We start from the raw sequence: 7290 nt of genomic DNA on the forward strand, positions 1-7290 counted from the left end.
CCCATACTCACCGTATCTGCAGCACTGAGCATCTCTCTCTCTCCCACAGCAATGTCCTCTTTCAGTGTACAGCTGCAGCTGAGCCCCGTGACAAATTCCAGCACCTCTCAGAACAGCTCTGGCCTCCTTTCACTGGTCTTTGCAGGCCACGCCAAGTCCAGCTGAGTCCCTCTAAGCTGGTCCATTGCCAAAGCATCTTGGCAGTCTTTGCTGGAGGTGTGCCAGGAGAGAAGGCTCCTCAGGTTCTCCTCAGCTTAGGTAGATTCTCCCCTTCTCTTTTCCAAGACCCCCACTGAGCCCCAGTCTACGTGGATGGTTTATAGTTTCTGGCTTTAGAAAGTGCGCCCCAGTTTGGGAAGTAAGCTGCCTTTTTTTTTTTTTTTTTTTTTTTTTTTTTTTTTTTTTTTTTTTTAATGTTTTCAGACCTGTTTGGTTCCTGGGAAACACTGTTCCTGTCCATCTTCTCTGACATAAAGGTTCTGGTCATACCTTCTCAGATAATTCACTGCAACTCTGCAACTTTTTAGCCAGTTTCTTGTGTATTGGTACAGCTTGTTCAACATCTCTTCCAGTTTCTGCAGCTGGAACAGTGTTATAAGGTTAGGCAGCAGAAGTCCTCCAGCAGCCTTAATTCCACATCAGGTTTCTGACTTTTGCAACTTTCTGATTTCCTTGTGCTGTTGGTATTTTTAGCTTTTTTAATCCTCACTGCTGTCCTGCTCAGTTAGTAACCTCCAAGCTTGCCAAAGATTCTTTGGCCTTCCCTGTCCCCGGAAAAGCTGCTGGTTCTCAGCCATCTGGTTACTGGTTCCTTATTCATTTATTTTGAACTTGTTCCAGCCTCTGCTGCCCCTAAAAAATTTTACCTCCAGTCTCAGGCCATCTCCCAAGCCTTTCAGCAAAGCCTTCAGATGTTGCTTTAATCCCTTCTGCAAGGTCTCATGCTCTTTTCTCGGGTCTTTAGACCTCATTTTAGTCACTTGTGATAGCCTCCATTTCTGCAGGTTTTGTTCACAGAATTCCACAGGAAGTCTCAGTGCATGGCAGAGCACAGCATTCCTGTTTTCCTTTCTCTACTGGAAACAGCTCATTTGATATAACTTAGAATCGCATTTGCCTACTTGGCAACCCTGTAACATAACATCTCATGGTCAGAGTGTGGTAAGTAACAGAAGGAGGTACTTTTTTTCCCCCTTTTGCATTTCTGTGTGATGAACTTCTGGCTTCAAGCAGGGATCCTTCCAATTCATCTTTAAGGACATTTTGCATGGTTACAAACTATCTTCATTCTCTTTGTAAAGGCCAACATATCTTCCTGCTGAATATTCCCATCCTTCTCTTTATAGCTGATGCAGCCATGTTTGGCACCCAGTTATTTATTAAAAATATAAATCTTCTTGAGAAATTCCAGGAATAAAATTCCATTTCAGCACAGCCAACTCTCTCCTCTTCTCTAGACAGCTCCTTTTCGACCTCATAGCTCTCCAGCGGCCCTTCAGTCTCCCACAAGATGCTATGTGCTGGAGTCCCTTCACAAATGCTTCTGGTTTAGCTACAGCACTCAACTTCAAGTTTGAGCCTGACTCAAATGAAGCTGTTTTCCAGATCTGCTTTATACTTCAAGGAGTAGGCATGTTCAGGGCACAGTTCATCTTGTCTTGACATGGAAGTCTGAAACAGGTCAAAAGAGTAAGATCTGCAAGTGTTCCTCTGCCTCTCTCGAATAGAAAAAGACACTCAGAACACTAAAACAGGAGCAGATGACTAAAGCTAAGTGGAACTGTGTACCTTCTAGAAACTCGTACTTCCCCTGAAATACCTTCCATGATGTTTTTAGAGAAGATGGCAGGGCAGAAATTGCACAAGCAGCTAAAGCCAGCCTCCTGGACATCCAGAGAACTTTCTGCACTTTTGACTTCTTTTGTACTTCTTTTGACATATCTCCTGTACTGATTCCTCCCTGTGCCATTTTAAGAAGTTTGAGTGAATTAAAAAACCCCAAAGTCACTTTTTCCTTTCTCAGTCACTTAGAAGTGCTGCTATATTGAATATAGTTAAAAAGTAATGCTATCGTGCACCTTTTACCAGCCTTCTCAAAGCTGTATTAACTGGGAAATTACTGTAAAATTGTGTTTGCAGTTATTTGTGTTTGCTTTTCTCCCAGTCTCAGCTGCCGAGGGGAAAAAGAAATCACATGAAAAATCCAGTAAAGTTCCGTACCAAGGATACGAATTTGGACTGCAACTCTGGAAGCATCAGGTGAGAAAAAAACATCTGTAAGTCATCATTTTTCATGCTTGGTATGCTTCTCGGGTTTGGTATGCTTGGTAGCATTACAGCTATGGCTACAAGAGTTTTTTCCCACACTTGAGATCTGATCCTGCCCATACTCCCAGCAACACCTCCATTAGTAATACACTGATTACCAGGGGTTTTGTACAAATATTGTTCAATATTGCCAGAAAACTCGTTGCAGGAATGCTGAAGTTAACACTAACACCAGCTCTCCATTCTCAAAGGCATTTTTAATATGGAGGATACAGTGATACAAAAATACGTCTAAGCAACATAATTGCCCTATCCAGAATGATTTCTAAAGCCTCACAGAGAAGCCACCTTAAATTTAGGAACCCGCCCCTAGTTGGGAGTCCAAAGCTCTCAAAGCCACAGGACTGCTACTAGAAGACAAAAGGCAGTAGGAAAACATATAAAAATCCAATGTAACTCTCGAACAGCCTCTGCTGCTCTATAATAAGAGAATAATAGAGTGTGGCCCTCTTACAGTACTCTATCTGAGGATCGCAGTGGCTACACAATGGATGAGTTAGTTTGTCTCTTAGCCTAAAAGAGAAAAATGTCCAAAACAGAGCTGTGGGAACACGGTACCTCTCCAGTTCAAATCACAAGTCTCTGGGAGCTCTTCAAAGCATGGAGAAAGCCTTACTCATGGAGTATACCTTGTTCCATCTCCTTGTCATGGTTTAACTCCAGCTGGCAACTAGTACCATGTAGTCACTCACTTACACACACCCTGCTGTGGACGGGGAGGAGGGTAGGAGAAAAAGGCAAAACCTATGGGTTGAGATGAGAACAATTTAATAATGGATATAAAATAATAATGCTAGTAGTAATAATTATAACAATAATAGTAATGAAAAGAGAGACAACAAAAAAGAGAGATATAAACCCCAAGAGAGGCACGTTATTCTCAACACAACTGCCCTCCACTCACTGACCAATGCCCAGCCTGTCCCCAAACCACGATCAGACCTAGACAACTCCCTCCAATTTATATACTGAGCATGATGGTCTATGGTATGGAATATTCTCTTGGCTAGTTTGGCTAGTTTACAGCTCCCCTGGCTACACTCCCTCCTGGCTTCTTGTGTGCCTTCTCATTGGCAGAGCATGAGAAACTGAAAAGTCCTTGACTTCGGGTAAGCACTACTTAGCAACAACTAAAACATCAGCGTGATATCAACATTGCTCTCATACTGAATCCAAACCACAGCACTGTACCAGCTACCAGGAATAAAACTAACTCTATTCCAGCCGAAACCTGGGCACTCTCTTTTGGCACCACAAGGATACAGAAAAGCTGAGAGTTGCATGGAGCGTACCAGAAGCAGCTTGGCATTTTTTTGCTACTGTTTCTGTGCTGATACTTGCTTTCAATGCTTGCAATTTTGCATACTAAAAATACTAAGTAAACTTTAATTATTTTATAAGAGAGGTTGAATGATAGACTATATATAAAGTACTATCTAATGCATTGAACAGAAAGATATAGGCAATAAGGCATATGTGTGCCCACTGTATATTAAGACTTGCTTTTTCTTGGCATTTCACACTCAAATTCTGTCTGGCAGAGAAATTCGTGGTAACATGAAGAAGCTTTTCACTGGAATTTGAGGTGCGAGAAAAAGTACAATGTTTTTTTAGTAGCTCGTTGATTTTAATGGCCTGGAATAGTGCATAATTTATCCTGAACACCAGTCAATTAAAATATTACTCATCCAATAGTTTTATTTTTAAACTCTTTCTAAGACATTTTCTGCCACATGCTGCATAGGATATAGTCCTCTAGATATCCAAACAGTTCTTGATTGCACATTTTTAAAACACTCAAACCAATGGCTCCAGGCAATAAGTTCCAGGACATCAGAGCTAGGACATTGTTTAAACGTAAACATCCTAGATTGCAGTAGCCCTTGTCTTTGCCTTCCTCCCCTGGAAGGCGATGGCTTCCCATGTTCAAACAAAACACCTCTGCAATGCTAGGTCACTTTCTTGGTAACAACACTGAGCGGGCTGGACTCGATGTAACCACTATCTTTGACACAGCTTTTTCAATGTATAGGGAATAATGTCAAAACTAAACCAGTAAAGACTTCCAGCCAGCCAATTCTCCCAGTAGGTTAAAAAATATACATGTTAAAATGCCAGGACTGTCTAACATTTCACTTGAAGTCCTCAATAGCAACACCACTTTGGTACTGTAGAGAGAAAAAAAGAGTATAAAAAAATCTGAGATCTACAAAAAGGCCCTTCAACTTTAAAGTGAATGTATTCTTGGAGAAGTGAAGGGTCTGTTGTGCAGATGGCTGTTTGCTCTCAATGCTAGAAGCAGACACTCTTCAGTGAGGAGGAAAGGGGAGTCAGATAGCGTATTACCATGCAAAAGCAGCAAGCTCTGCCTATGATGACTGCAATATTAACTCCCAGGGCTTCCTGCGGCTGAGAGGCAGCAGCGGCAGCAGCAGCGAGTTTCACTTGCCCCCTGCCCCCCACCCCCAAGCTTCCAGGTTCAATAAAGATTACATCATGGAATAAGTATGCCATGTAAGCCTGAGAATCAAAGCCGTCACAATTGGCGGCTGTTTAACTGTAATGTCGCTGAAACACATACTCCCCCTATGTGCACATACACTTTCCCCCTCACCCCTCCCAGCCCATCCCAAACCCTCCGTGGCTCCTACGATTAAGGGTAGTATTGCTGGGGAGAGGAAAATCTGATCAAAACTGTCGACTGCAAACTGCCGATTTTCTATGGATTCAATAAAGGCCACCTTAACGATTTCCCTAATTAATGGATGACATCTTTGGCTGGAGGAGAGGCGCTGTATTCTACTCTGCCTTAGTCTTTGTTAACCTTCTAATTAACTTTCGTAGGTCACCCAGGTCTCCCAAACCTAAAAGTGAAGAGAGCCATTGTGCTAGAAGCAGTAAACTTACTTTTTCTGCCCGGTACTTAAAAGGGAGAACGATTATAGGCAGGGAAAAATAACTCCATTTAAACTCTTTGTTACTGCAGAGAATGCATAGGTCCCTGCCTTAGAAAATAATTGAAACACCTTTTATACCAATATTTGCATGCATAATACACCAAATTAGCAAATATACATCTAAATTCAGCTGCAGTTGCAAATTGATTAGGCATTTGGAGGGGTTTTTGGTCTCCTTTTTTTTTTTCTTTTTTGGAATGTCAGCTTCAGTGGGTCAACAAAAGGAATTGGATTTCTTGAGCAAATTGCAACTGCAACAGCTATCAGCTTTTACATGGCATGATCTCCAGCAAAGAGTCTGGACTAATAGTACACACACATGCATTCTGACACTATAATATTAGGCCAGATTAATCCCTGTGGTAAGACCATTGAAGTCAATGGAATTGTATCAGAGATGAATTTGGTTCACTGCCTTTTGTGGAATCTAATATGAATTGACCATTGAGCTGGAGGCATCAAAGATGATAAATACAGCCCTCTTTCAGGCAGTCTGATGCAACCCAAAAAAGGGCAGGCAGAAGGCATTTAGGATGGGTGGCCTTTTCTTCTGTCTACAGCTTTCTCAGGGAAATTCTGCCCTCATTCACGCCCATTGACTGAAGTCAATTAAATTATTTTAATAAATTGTAATTAAAATTCACAGTGTACAATGAAAGATTGAAACTTCATAGCACAACTTGACTAATAAACCTGAAGTTAATTGCTTCTTGAAAGTAAAGATTGAGAGTGCTTCTTTGGCTTACGGAAGAGACACGAAATTAATTGTTCCTAGTTTTCTCTGCTCAGCAGAGAACAACAGAGCAGAGTAGAAGAGAGTAATAATTGTTCCCCAATATAAACATACAGATGTACGTCCCTGCACAAATGTCTGACTGTGCAACCTGTATTCTTGGACAGAATGAACTGAGCTTAAAATTTATGTTGAAAAAAAATAGAGCAGCGTGGTTTGGTGAAATTTTTGGATTAGCTGAGAAGGAAGCATGATATACTGATTAAAAGAGACCTGAAAATCAGGCTATCTCCAGTCTTATCCCTTACTGCCATTGGTCCACAGTGGAAAATGGTGGCTTTGACCTTGATTTAGTTTCTCCATCTTTAGGGAAGTTATGTGTCACTGAAGTAGTATTAAAAAAAAGAGGCCTTGACTGATCAGGTATGCAAGGTGCAGTCATGAAAAATGCAACATGCCAAACCAAAAGTGTGAGACTTTTAAATTCTTTTTTTGATGGTTTGATTCTGCCACCATGTCCATATTTTCCAGTGGAATAATTGGCATGTAAGATGACATCTACTGCTTCTTTACTCTCTGATCAAGTGGTGCGAAGTATATTAATCATCCTTCCAAGTGTCTCTTGATTGTCCTAGAAACATCTTGGCTCTGGATACATAACTGAGGATATTTGAGTCATGCCACCTTTCAAAAACATCTTCAGTTATACACGCCCTTTACATTTCTGCCTGCGAGGTCCTGAAAGAAGTTTGGCATCATGTAGTACTGATGGATGAGGAAAGACAATCAAACTACATGTATGAGACCAAGATACAGAAAAGAGGCAGCTTGCCTTCCCTCCCTCTGGAAGCCTCTGCCACTGGAGAGCTGGACAACTACTGGAGGCCCGGGGCTCTATTCTGCTCCTACTGAACACCACAACCGGGCAATGTTCTGTGTGGCCATTCAGAGGAGAGATTAGTGATCCCACATCAGTTGTAATGTATTGCCCTTTATAGCTCAGTGGAAGCTTTCAGGGACCCCAGTGTCAGGCTCTGCCTCAGAAGGAGTATTTGTACTAAAGCAAGATGTCTTCAAGGAAGGGGATCACTGTTCAGGTTTGCTGAAAAACTGGATTCGTTCTCAGACACCAAAACAAACCTTCCACATGACATGGAGCAGGGGGAATTCATCTCACCTGACTTGTAATATCCATGTGAAGTTATCTGCATCTGAATCTTGTGAAACTGGATACTTTAAGACTCAATCAAAGGAAAGACATCATACAACTAC

The 7290-nt window shown here is 41.6% G+C and overlaps 1 long non-coding RNA gene across 1 annotated transcript; it reads right to left on the reverse strand.

Annotated features, from left to right (window-relative positions):
- Nucleotides 1–488: 488 nt before the first annotated feature.
- LOC114002108 lies at nucleotides 489–4740 on the reverse strand. The gene is made up of 3 exons (XR_003545763.2): nucleotides 4675–4740; nucleotides 2887–3072; nucleotides 489–1671 (listed from the first exon to the last, which is right to left on the reverse strand). It is a non-coding gene; the product is annotated as an uncharacterized LOC114002108 (long non-coding RNA).
- Between the last annotated feature and the right edge of the window lie 2550 nt (nucleotides 4741–7290).

Source organism: Pipra filicauda, unplaced genomic scaffold (genome assembly GCF_003945595.2).
Source record: "Pipra filicauda isolate LSUMZ 115617 unplaced genomic scaffold, ASM394559v2 scaffold176_size3548034_pilon, whole genome shotgun sequence".
NCBI lineage: Eukaryota > Metazoa > Chordata > Aves > Passeriformes > Pipridae > Pipra > Pipra filicauda.